Source organism: Pteropus alecto, unplaced genomic scaffold, assembly GCF_000325575.1.
Source record: "Pteropus alecto unplaced genomic scaffold, ASM32557v1 scaffold134, whole genome shotgun sequence".
Classification (NCBI taxonomy): Eukaryota; Metazoa; Chordata; class Mammalia; order Chiroptera; family Pteropodidae; genus Pteropus; species Pteropus alecto.
In genome coordinates this window covers 400,503-413,054 of record NW_006436283.1, presented here as the reverse complement: position 1 = coordinate 413,054, position 12,552 = coordinate 400,503, and the positions used below count along the sequence as shown (strand labels likewise).

Sequence of the window (12,552 nt, the reverse complement as noted above, 5' to 3'; positions counted from 1 at the left end):
ACTGTGCCTGTGCTAGTATTTGGTGTGTGCTGGCCTTACACTGAATGGCACTGCTCTCCATGAGCTTTCCTGGCCCAGCAAGAGCCTGGTCACCTCCATTTGTCCCTGCCTGTCCTAGGGCCTGGCCCAGACACTGGCTTGGGGTGGGAGGCGGGGACCGCCAGTCTCATGGCCTCCCGCATCCCCCGTGGGCCTGAGGCCGAGCCCCTGGCTCCTGAACGTGCCCTACAATGAGGCCTGCTCTTCGCTGATTCCAGGCTGGTGTCCAGGAGAGGCCCCGCCACCAGGGCAGGCAGCCCTCCGTCAGGGACAAGGCACCCGTCGTCAGGGCCACCCTCGTTAGTAGCACCTCACTCCTGCCGCACGGGCACCGTTCTGCTCCCAGCGGTAACCACCGGGTAGCGTTTGCCTGCGACGTGGCCCTCAACAGTGTTGTTCAGGGCAGCAGAGCATGATGGCATCATGACAGGCTGGAGCCAGTGCCTTCGGATAAGGGTGGGCCGCATTTTGAGAACAAGGGCAGGTGCCAGCACTGAAGTCTTTAAATTGAAATGCGTGTTGTGTACGTAAATACAGAGAGACGAGTATGGGCTTATCAATGGGTTTGGTGTGTGCCCGGGAGACGGGCACATGGCCTGTGAGGTGCTGGTGTCAGGGACTGGGGGCTCTGGCACATCATTGCACATCCAGACGCTGGGCCCTGGGGAAGTGGGAGCTTGGGTGGTGTTTATGCGCTGACAGGGACCTCAGGACACATGCAGTTGGACTCCCTGCCCATCTCCTTTTTAAAAGCTAAACCAAAAAGGAAAAACGGACATTAGAACAAAGATCAGGAAATCCTTCGCGTGCTGAGGTCCTCACCTGCAGGGTCCCTGGAGAGGACGAAGGGCCACACCCACGTGCTTTCTACTGGGAGTTGAACTTGGATCACTGGATGCAAAGGCATGTCCACGTCTACGTCCACAGCAAAACGTGCAGGGCCCACAGTGGCAGCTGGTTCCATGCCATCGTGGTCAGCACTCTAGACTGCCATCCCTTATACCACAGGGCCTCACAGTGTCAGGCGCCACTGTGGGGCCTCCGCCCCGGTGAAGGGAGAGAGGCAAAGGGAAAGCCATCCCTTCCATACAGAACTGCTTAAAATCAGTTCTAAGAACTCACTGTTCAGCAAAGAGGGCTGTTTGGGGACAAAAGGCACACAGGGGTCCCCCTGAGATTTGATCTCAGATCATCAGGTTCAGTCTAGAGTGCTGACCACGATGGCATGGAACCAGCTGCCACTGTGGGCCCTGCACGTTTTGCCGTGGACGTGGACATGCAGAGGAGGGTCTAAGGGCTGAGTGGGTTCTGCTGCTGAAGACCCAAAAGCCAGAAGTCACAATGGAAACCAAAAGGGGTTTACTGGCAGAGGATGGTTTCGACCCATCGACCTCTGGGTCGGGGCACCCCCTTCCTGGCTCTGAAAGTGACAGGTCTGTGCCCTCCCGGTTGACGTGCAGTCCCGTGGGTCAGTGGGGGGGAGAGGGTGGGCTCCCGCAGAGGCCACTAGGGCAAGGCTGCTGCTTCCATACTGAATCACTTCAAGTGAAAGCGTCGAGGAATTTCCTTGTTCAGCTTTATACATTAAAGAAGAAATAAAGCTGCGCTGTCAAAAAGGTAAAACTCCTTGAATTGTGCTGAATCTTTTCACGTAAAAAGCATCCATGGAAGTTGTTACAGATAGTAGGGTGTCTCAAGCAGCTGAAGCACCAGGAGAAAGCAGCAGACAAATTTCTGGGGTTACTGTGTCAGCCAGTACACTCAAGACACGGCCGCAGGGAACGGAGTGAACTACGTTTATGAGCAGGGTTAAAGGAAGCCAGCACTTGCCACAGCACTGAGTGGTCAGAACCCAGAGGCCTGAGGGCGGTCCCCGGACGGGGAGGTCTGAGGCCGATGGCGTGGGCACCAAACGAGCTGAGGCTTTCCTTAGCTAACCTCACAGAAAGGACTCGACCCACGCCGGGCAGGGAAGAGCCAAGGGCCACCCCAGCCGCTCTCCCCTGCGCCTCCGAGCTCCTTTGCCAGGCCTCCCATTGCATGCTCAGCCCTCTTGCCTTCTAGCTTCCTGTTGGTTTTACAGAACAGGAAGGTAGAGGGTCTGGAAGGCACACAGGACAACCAGAACCAAAGGAACAGCCATGACCCCAGATACATGTCCACAGCTGCCAAAGGCAGCAAGGGAGGTTGAGGGTGAGGGAGGACCTGAAGTGAAGGCCTGGGCAAAGCCAGCTGGCAGGGATTTCTGCAGCATCGGTGACCCACCCAGCAGGGCACAATGGACAGGCAGGCCCTGGCTGAACATCAAGACGGATGGGCAGTGGCCCCCGATGAGGCTCCGTGAAATGCACTCGCTGTGCTTTACTGTGAGCCTGAATCACCACCACAGCGGCAAAGGAGGTGTCTGAGCTGGACAGATCCGGGCGTGCAGGTACAGGTACAGGTACAGGTACAGGTACAGGTACAGATACAGACACAGACAAAAGGTGGCCGCTGGAGATCTCTCCAAGCAGCACATTTCATCAGGGCCACAGTGCAGGACTCAGTGAAACCAGATCTGAGAACTGATGTCAGCCTTGCTGGTGAGGAGTATGGACGGACCTGGACAGGCCCAAACCTGGAGAAAACTCATGTTCCTCTGAACACATCCCAAAGACTCCGGTGTGGGAAAGCTCAGCCGGGTAGACAAGGTCATCCACAGCTGCTGGGCAGACTTTCTCCAGCCCCCTTAATGATGCTTGTTTAACCTTCGGACCAAGTGGCCTTGAGGGCAGGGAAGGAGACTATGCCCAGGCTCTGACAACGTGGACGCCTTTCCCCCACACCAAGCCTGCCCTGGCTGTGACGCCTGCTTCCATGTATTTAGTGGCCAACAGTAAAGCCCAATACTGGCTGTGGGGCAGAGAGGGCCGCCAGTCACCTGATGGAGGTGGGGGGCGGTCACTGATCCTTTCTCTGCAGGAGACCTGCGAGGCCACTTTGGAATAAACCCTAGTTCCAGACCAGGAGTCATTTGCTTTCCTTCAGAAGCCCCACTGCCACTGCAGCCTACACAACGCCGCCCCTGGCCAAACCGCGTGCTTTACAGGGGCAGCACCGAGCAACAGGCATTCGCTCGGGCGAAACTACTTTTCTTCGCGTTCTCGCCACCCAGAGGAAAGGGATTTAGAGCCTGTTCCCGCGAAACTGCGGTTACAGGAGCAAAGCGAGCGAGCACCTGGCACTGCCAATCGCGTACGAAGACGCCCTGATTTTCGGCCCGTCAGCCTTGCAGGCAGCAGCCTTGACTCCTCCCGCACCCCCAGCGCCTCGCGATTGGGGCCCACCGTCACGGCCCCGTTCACGTCTGCGGCGAAGGAAGGAGCAGACGGCGTGACAGACGCCCTGCCGCGGCCCCCACACTTTTCCCTGTTTTAGGACCGACTGAGATGCTCTCGGGGCGCGTGCGTACAGCCGTGTCACGGCGTCTGCGCGCTGTCGCCCCGCCCCCGCTGGAGCGCGCACGTTCGCGCCTGCGCACCTGGAGGCGCGAGGGGTGACGAGCGCGCGGGCGCGTTCCCGGGGGGCGCGCGGGTGGGATCTGAGGATTCCGGCGACAGATGACGTCACGGTATCCACTGTCCGCGGGCCGCGCTGATTCGCACCCGACTTCACCACCAGGCCCGTGCGGCCTGCGGCCCCGCGTTCCCCGCCCTGTCCTTGCGCGGTCCCCGGGCCCAGGAGCAGGGGCTCCAACGTCCCCCCCCATGTCTGTCCGCCATCATGCTCGGGGTCAGGGAGGCCCCGGCCCAGCGCAGGATGGCTGGGGCCCCAACTCGTGCAATTTAGAGCGTCCTCTTTAAGGAAGAGGATACAAAATTAGATGGCGCGTGCGAATGCTGATTGGAGTAAGAAAAGTAATCACAGCGAGCGGCGAATTATGCAAAGCTGACCAATACTACAGACTTCATACAATTAATGCAATATTTCACTGATTAGCTGCCCAGAACACCTCTAACGTATCTTTTTTTTTTTTTTTTTTGCGTGCAGACTTAGTTGACTCTTGATATGGTAATGATTTGGTAGAACTGTTTTTATAGAGTGAAAGATGTCAGTTGGTCAAATTTTTCTTTTATTAAAAGGTTAGAAAAGGTGGTCGGCTTTGCATTCTTAGTAGTAATGCAACGCACACTTTTAGGCTTGCTATCCCATTTGGCCAAACCTCTCCTGTGAGAGCCGAAGGACTTCGGGTGTTTCCGGTGTCTGGATGCAGGGCGGGGTCTTAAACCCGCTGTGGCCTGAGAGCCGCTTATTAGCTTTATATCATTGTTGATTGCAGTATTTCATATCAAGTCTGGAAGAAATGGAAATCGCTTTCTGCGTTTATGACTCACTCATCAGATCGCGTGCATTACTTGCGTCCACGGTCCTTTGAGGAGCCCGCTGTGATTTGTGTGTGCCCAGATAACCGTGGTATTGTGCTCCGTGGAGAGTTTGTGATTTTTGAGCGTTCTAAAGACACTGATCTGAAAGTCTGTCATAAGTCGTGTCCGTCTGCTTGAAAAGTGTGTGCAAGCGAAACTACAGGCAGCGTGCGGGCGTGGAGTGGGCTAAGCACCATCACGGAGCAGTGTTCCTATCAGAAAATAATTCTCTCAAAGTCTTTTGAGAAGCATCTCTTTGGTGCGCTGCATGTTATAGTTGATTCTCTGTAAATGGGATCACAATTTTGAACTAATGAATTTTTCGCTGAACAGTGTTGGGAGAATACATACAGGCATGATGAAGCCTCGGTGCTCCCTGAAGTCAACAGGCTTCAAAAATCAGGGGGTCGGGGCCACCCCGCTGCGTCCCACCGACTGGAGGCCCCGTGGGTTTCCTTTCCGTTACCACCATCTTCCTGCTTTGCTTTTCCTTCTGCTTTTTTGCTTCCTGTTTCGGTGCGTCCTGATCCTTGTACTGTCTTTCATCTCTGCGTTGTCATTTTCATTACCCATGTTTTCTTAGCTATCATGATTCTTTTCCTTCATGATTTTCACCATTAGTGCTTTCAATTCCACTTTTAATTGACATTTCAAAATTTCTACCACACTTCTTCTTTTTTTTTTTTTTTTTTATTCTTCCAGTTTCTGGTCACGTTTGAATTTTGGTATAATCAATAATTCCAAAAAAATGTATACAAAGTTAATGTGACCTTAAGGCAAACACAAGTGCAACTCAAATTTTAACAGTGCCTCTGTGTAGTCCTAGCCCACGATTGTGTAATAAAATAATCATATGCCACATACACTGACGTACTGGAGAGTGTAAAGCTTTGTCACTGAAACGTGTTTTCCTTTCAGGCCATTTTGCTGTGTCATTACCAATGTGAGTGTTATTTCTTCTGAAACTCCCAGACTTTGTCAGGACGAGATGCTTCAGGTATGCGAAGACTCGATCTGAAATGCCCAGCTGCGAAGACGTGACTTCTCGCGTCTCGTGCCTGCTGGTGGTGCAGCTGCAGGCGCGTGCCCCACAAGCACCGGCGTTCTGAGAAACTGCTGTAAGGGAGAATCGTTTGCTGTGACGAGATGGGCTCTTGTGTGGACTGTGTCCCTACATGAGCATGCTCCCATCTGGCCAGCATTCGGGGACACAGTCCCTTTGTTCAGTTGGGACATCTGATGTCGGGGGAGTTTGGCACAGATTGTGTGCCGGCTCACAGTATTTCAAAGCTTATTTTCCTACCACGTGCTCCTGGCGTCTGGGGCTGGAGGACAGGACCCCCTTGGGACAAGCCCTAGCCAGGCGAGTGCCCAGGCTGTGGCCATGCACAGCTGGGCTGAAGGGACTGCAGAACGCATCATGCACGCCCACACCTTCTTCCGTGTATCTCCGAGTCCACTCCAGTGCCACCCCCAGGGGGTAGGGTGGGAGGAAGGTAGACATAGCCCTGCTCGGGTGCCCTGGAACTGGCCTCAGAGCTTCCCAGCCAGCCCACGTCAGCCAAGGGACCAGCCCCAGCCAGGGGCAGCGCCTCCCATCATCACAAGTCTCAATGGTCACCCGTGGTGGCTGGGGGAATCAAGGACTTAGCGTGTGTGAAGTGCCCACAACAGCATTGGGGACTAAGGGTGGCCGAAGTGGCCTCGCGTTGTGAGTGGCAGCAGTAGCAACAGGAGCCATAGACTGCTCCTGCTGACTGGTCCCTGGAGGCCTGGGTCCTCCTCCCGACCCACCCCCCGCCCCACATTTCTTTATCAAGTAGGCCTGTGATTTGACAAACACATGAAATACCTGCTACCTGCCTGATGCTGCGGAGATGCTGAGGCAGGAACACGGGTAGGTGCGGCCACAACCCGCCTCTGAGCGCGGAATGTTGGGTCAAGGAGAACATTTCATCCCAGAATCTTGGGTGGCAGCGAGTTTATGGTTACCTGGGTTTTTTTACACTGTAGGATTTGTGTTTCTGTAAAGAAGAAAAGTAGAAATGTGAAATTTATAACTTACTACTATAGAGCTTACATCCAAGATGATGTGTTTTGAATTTATACTGCTTCACAGCAGGGCCATGCCTTAATGAACATACCTTATATTTTCTCGGAAAGCTTGGCCAAAATAAGAATATTTGTCTCCACCTGATGCAGAGGTAGAACTCCAGGTCTCTGCAGCCAAAGCATTTACTCGCGGGAGAGCGAGGAGGTGAGTACACACCTGAAAAGGTACAGAAAGTAAACAGCAATGCGGGGAAGGCAACGAGAAGCATCACGAGGCAAGAAGTTATTGAATGTCACATAACTGCTATGCACCCGAGCTGGAGAGTCCTGGGCCCTGGAGGGACAGCCACGGGGTTGCCACAGCGAGGGGGTACTTTATGCAAGACCAGGGCACTGGGTGGACGGGGAGGAGGGGGAACCTGGGTGTGGGCAGATGTCCACGCAAAGGTGGACCATGGAATGGATGACGGTGGCCGTCGTGTGGGGCGTGGCAGAGGCAGGGGCGGTCATGCTCTCGGCTCTGGAGGGAGCCGTGGGGAGAAGTGGGGGACAGGGAACAGGGCCTGGCTCGCATCCGGTCGATACCGACGAGCCAAATTATGAAACATAGTTTTGTCGTCTTAAAACCACAGGACTTGACCACACGTCGTCCGTGTTATTTTGTTAAATGAAACCAGTTGGAGTGCCGGATTTCACTCTCAATTTCGTTTCTTAAAGAGCATGACATTTCCCGGCTACCGGAACACCCCGCTTTGTTGTGCGTGGCGCTGCTCGGCACCGGGAGCCTCACTGTTGCCTCTCCCGGTCATGCTGCTCTCTGTGCCCTCTACTGCCAGGTAACACGCGGGCAGTCAGAGCATGTGTCACCTGCAGGCGTATGGTGGGGACATGCTGCTCTCTGTGCCCTCTGCTGCCAGGTAACACGCGGGCAGTCAGAGCATGTGTCACCTGCAGGCGTATGGTGGGGACAGCCTGAGCCAACATCCAGACAGTCCCCAGAACGTAGCTGGCGTGCAGGGAAACACTGCGCGCGTTGTAAATAAACGGCGCATTCTGATAGTACCTTCCCCGCAGGACCGCCCGACACAGACACTGCGGCTGTGGGGCCCAGCGTGGCTCTCGCCTTCTAGAAGCTGTGTCCTCAAACCGGGAGCGTCGCAGGGCAGCCTAGAGTCTCCTTGGAGTGGCGCTTAGGGCGGAAGGGCTGCCCCAGAGCAGCCTGTGCGTGGCCCACTAGTGGGTGAGGGGACCGAGGTGCAGACGGGCGGTGTGTCCTCAGCCACAGTAGTCAGCAGGGGGAGGGCCGGGGGCACAGGGGTGCCGAGACTGCTGCCCGGTTTGCCCTTCCACCCGACTTTGCCACCGGCCACCGAGCCATGCAGCAGGACTGCTGGAGAGGTGGGCGAGCTGTTTGATGACACTGCAGATGGCGCCCTGCCTGACCTCTGCCTGCGTGGGAAAACCAGGGCCATACTTGTGAGTTCTCGTTTCTTCTTTTGGTTCTGTCGGCGTGTCCTTCGAACCGCCCCTCTCGTGACAGTCCCTCACTAGGACTCCTGGTCTGGCGTGGATGTCGCCGCATCTTATGATTGGGGCGTGCACGGCGTCTCTTCTCCGTTCTTGTACTTGCAGCTCATCTTGGTTACGGACCGAGGGTGCGTTTGGGAAACTCGGGAGTTAGAGTGTTTTCTCCATCAGCCTAAAGTCCGGCTTCAGATCGTCGTGCTCTGCAGTTCACATTCGACGTAGTGACTGAACAGGCGGCTCTAATCCACCGCCTCGCTGCTCGGTATTTGTTCCATCTGAGCTTTATTCCTTCTCACCTCCTCTTGGCTTGTTCACGTATTGTTAAAATTCCACTTTATGTCTTCTATGCTACTTTTTTTATATATATCATATTTTTATACTGATTTATGATAGTGGTCGATCTAGAAGTTACAGTATGTACCCTTCGCGTATCACAGTCCACTTTGAAGTAACATAACATCACTTCATCCACCACTAAGAACCTTAACACAGCGAGACAGCGTCGACTCCCTACCTGCTCCTGCCCTTCTGCTCTTCTGGTCATGTTCTGTATTTCTGCAGGTCGCACTGTCCAGTTCGGCAGCCATTCCTTAAACGTGGCTGTTTAAGTATAAAGTTAAACGAATTACAATTAAATAGTTTTAAAATTCAGCCCCTCAGGCAGGCGCTCCGTGTAGAGAACATCCCTGGTATCACAGGAAATCATGTGGGACAGCGGTTGCGCTAAAACTTACAACACGTTATTTTCAAATTAACTTCAAGCATTCGTTCAATAATTTTCTGAAGCCATTATCTTAAATGCCTTTCACAGCTGCCCGCACAGTTCACGCGGGATTCCGCTTCGGAGTGTTTTTCCCTGGCCTGAGGGGCCTCCTGCAGTCCTTGCGAAGGCCAAGTCTCCTGGTGACGAATGCTTTTCAGCTTCTGTTTATCTGGGAACACCGTTCATCACCTTAATTTTCGAAGGGCATTTTTGTTAGGTGTTGGGTTCTGGCCTCGGCGACTTCCGTTTTACTTTCGGCTTTTTACAGACATCGTTTCTTTGTCTTCTGGCTTCCGCTGCTTTTGATCAGGAGTCAGGGGTCATTCTTACGGCAGTTTCCCTGAACTTGCTATGTCTGTTTTTTCCTTTGTCCCCTTTAAGGACTTTCTACTTTCGGGTTTCAGCAAATATGCCTCCATGTGCTGTTCTTTGAATGTGTCCTCTTCGGGGTTTGCTAAACTTTTTGGATCTGTGGTTGGTGTGTTCTCATCAATTTGTAAAATTCTCACATGTCTTCTCTTTAGATATTTCTTCTGCTTCATTTTCTTTTCCCTTCCCTTCGAAAGTCCAGTTTTAGGTACGTGAGACATTTTGATCTTGTCCCACAGGGCTCTAATATTCTTTTTCATTGTCTTTTTCTCTCGTCATTTTTCTCTGCGTTTTGATTCAGATGATTTCTGTCGATGAGACTTTAAGTTGAAAAACCCTCCCTTCAGCTGCATCCAGTCTGGCGTTCAGCAAATCCAGTAAATTCTGCATCTGAGAGATTTTAGTTTTTTCTTCCTCCTGGTGTGTATTGTATCCCTCTGCCCTAGGGTGTGGCCTTTTTGGCATCTCAGCCGACCTTGGGTTGCTCTTCCCTTTACTCCAGTGTCTCTCACTGCTGAGACTTCTGCAGTCTCTGTCCAGCTGTCATGCAGTGCTGTTAATCAGAGATGCTCAAAGAATGTAGCTAAGTTGCTGTCATTAAACTTCCTCTAGTCATGCTTATTTATGTGCACACAATTATGGAAAAATAGGCAGAATACTGATCCTGTAACCCTGCCTCTAGTAATTCTCATCACTGGACGTAAGAACTGTCAGGAAAAAAAGTCCCAGGCATATTAGGAGATAAGTCTCCAATATAATTCAACTTTTTAATCGAAACTTGCACATATTTATACTGCTTCAATCAATTATGTGTTAATAATAGTTGTAATACTAATTCAACTGAGGAGGAACGTTTTTAACCTGAGAATTATGTTCACAGGAAATTGCCAATTAATCCCCCCATAAATAATAGAGTAATCAATAAATTATGTTCAAGAGTCAAAACTCACTGTATGTAGAAGAAAATTTGCGAGGGAATTGGAATGGAAGAGTTTGGGAGAAAAGGACTTAACAGAACATGTTGTTTGTGTGTTTGTGTGATAGTGGGTTTCAAATCGCAGTGACACTGAGGCTCCACTGGAGACATTTAAGGAATGATGTCATGGTTTCATTTTAAAAGTCAATATTTATAATATTTGGGAAATTACATCCTTGCAACTATTTAAACATGATAAAAATTTTGCTCTTAAATGTGGAGGGTTGACAAGTGTTCCCCAAAGTAGTTAACTGGCCACTCACGCAGGAAGCTTTGAGGCGCGTGCGGGCCCAGCCACCCTTCCTGTAGCCTGGGTCATTGCGGGAGAGGCTCCCTGCTTCCAGTTTTGTCCCATACAGCAGACAGGCTCATCTTTTCAGGAGTTATGCGGGACCATTCACCTCACCTGACACGCCTGGTGGTTTCCCATTTCACTTAATGCGACGGGCATATTCCTGCCTTGGGGCCATTGTCCTTGCTCTTTGCCCAGATGTCACTCTGGCCCCTGGCACCTGTCCTTCATGCCTCAGGCCACACGTCTCCTCCTCCTCTGGCCTTCCTGCCCCTCTCTCGGACCCCTCACCCCACGTTAGCACACATGCTGTGTATTTATTCCCATGTGGCTGTGGGTCCTCCAGCCAGATAAGCACCGAAGGTGCCCCGTGGCCAGGCTCTCCGCCCTCTTCCCGCACCTGCATCTGGCGTGTGCCGGATGCTCAGCACACAGCTCCTGAGGGAAACAGCAAACCCGTGTAAAACTTGGGTCTGGGGTCCCTTCTGCCTGCATCCAGCTCCCCGAGGTAAAGAGCAGTGATGCTGTCTGCCTTGTGAGCAGCTTCTGGTGCAGCTCCAGAAGGTCTCGCGGCAGCCATGGCTGCCCGTTTGCTCACTGCTGTGTGTCCAGTCTGGCCTGCACCTGGCGTACAGTGGATGCGCACTGAGGTCTCGGAACGGTGGGAGCCCAGCGCGAGCCCCGCCTGCCTGCCTGTCCCAGCCCTCAGTGACTCCTGTCCTCAGAACCGTGCCGTCCTTACGTCCTTACGTCCTACTGCGCAGGGCCCGGCATCGCCTGTCATTTTATCCCGGTGCCTTGCGTCTACCCAGCGAGGATAGAGCTGAGATACACTGGTGCAACGCCGTAAGCTCGCCCTCTTTATGTCTGCAGGCCAGGCTCCCTGCACCTGGCGGATGCTCTGTGTTGGTGAAAACACTTGAAAAGTAGGCGAACACTTCCTGTAGCCTATTAGTCTGGTGACAGCGGAAGACACGTGCTCCGAACACCAATCATTTATTGCAGTGACGCTTCCGAAAGCCAGGTAGAGTGGTGAATGTGCCAGGCTGTGAGCACTAGGTGTGAAGCCAGGGCACAGAGCACTCGGCCTGGGACAACACTCCATGGCCACTCTGTCAGCAGTGGCTTCAGTGGCTTGGGAACATTCATCAGGCTTGATTATTTGCTCTTTCTATCAACAGACTGTGTTTTTTTAAATGATTTCCTCACCATTTTCATACTTGTCTCAACACCACCAGAAACCTCTCCGACATATCAATGAGTGTTTAATGAAACTACTGTATTTTTTTCTGATTAGGATGTTCTGCTATACTTAACGGTTCAAAGCAGTTTGAACCCCTAGGAATTAGTACTATAATCGCAAACACATTTATGGCAATTAATTCATGTAAATGTTACATGCGGAGGGACACATTAACTTCCATTTCCTTTAGAACGAGATTTTACACACGCACGCATGCGCACATGCACGGCTGCCCCAACCGCCTCCCGCCTGGGGCTCTGCTCAGCAAGCTCCTGCCCCAGACGTGTACGTCCCTGCTCCGTGGAGGCCCAGCTTCCTCTCAAGTCCTTCCACTCACACTGAACTTCTATACCTAAACGATGTCTTTAAGTTCTAATTGTTCTTCACTGTTATCAGCAAATAATAGAGCACCGGGCTGGTCCCCAGTCCTGTCGCCCGGCCGCGCGTCGCAGAAGTGTGACAGCTCCTCGTGGTCCTCACGACAGTCCCTCATGTGGACCGCATGGTCCACGGTGCCTCCTGTAGCCGAGGCTGAAAGGTGCAGCTCGTTGTAGTTTAGGTTTTGCGACGACCCCTGGGAGCCCACGCTGTCACTGCTGGGACTGACCTTCCCCCGGTCGTTCGCGTTTTGCAAGCCGCACGGCGTCCGGATCCTGACCCGGCGCGTCTCCTCCACGGGAGGCGCGTTTCGCACGGAGGGCGCCCGCTGGCCGGGCAGTGGGTGCTGCGCTCCGGGCCGCAGCGCGTCCGCGGGGGTTCCGCCCATCACGAAACACCGAGCCCGTGCCACCGCGTAACCGTTTCACTGCGGTGGAAACCGACAGTGCTGAGCCTGGCGGTGCTGGGTGCTTAGCGAGGGCAGGTCCAGCTCCCAGGCTGCGGGTGACC

The 12,552-nt window shown here is 53.1% G+C and overlaps 1 long non-coding RNA gene across 1 annotated transcript; it reads right to left on the bottom strand.

Moving 5' to 3' along the window:
- Nucleotides 1–4,132: 4,132 nt before the first annotated feature.
- On the bottom strand, nt 4,133–12,546 carry LOC112480044. Its single transcript, XR_003046475.1, has 4 exons — nt 7,558–12,546; nt 6,587–6,711; nt 6,295–6,466; nt 4,133–5,558 (listed from the first exon to the last, which is right to left on the bottom strand). It is a non-coding gene; the product is annotated as an uncharacterized LOC112480044 (long non-coding RNA).
- Between the last annotated feature and the right edge of the window lie 6 nt (nt 12,547–12,552).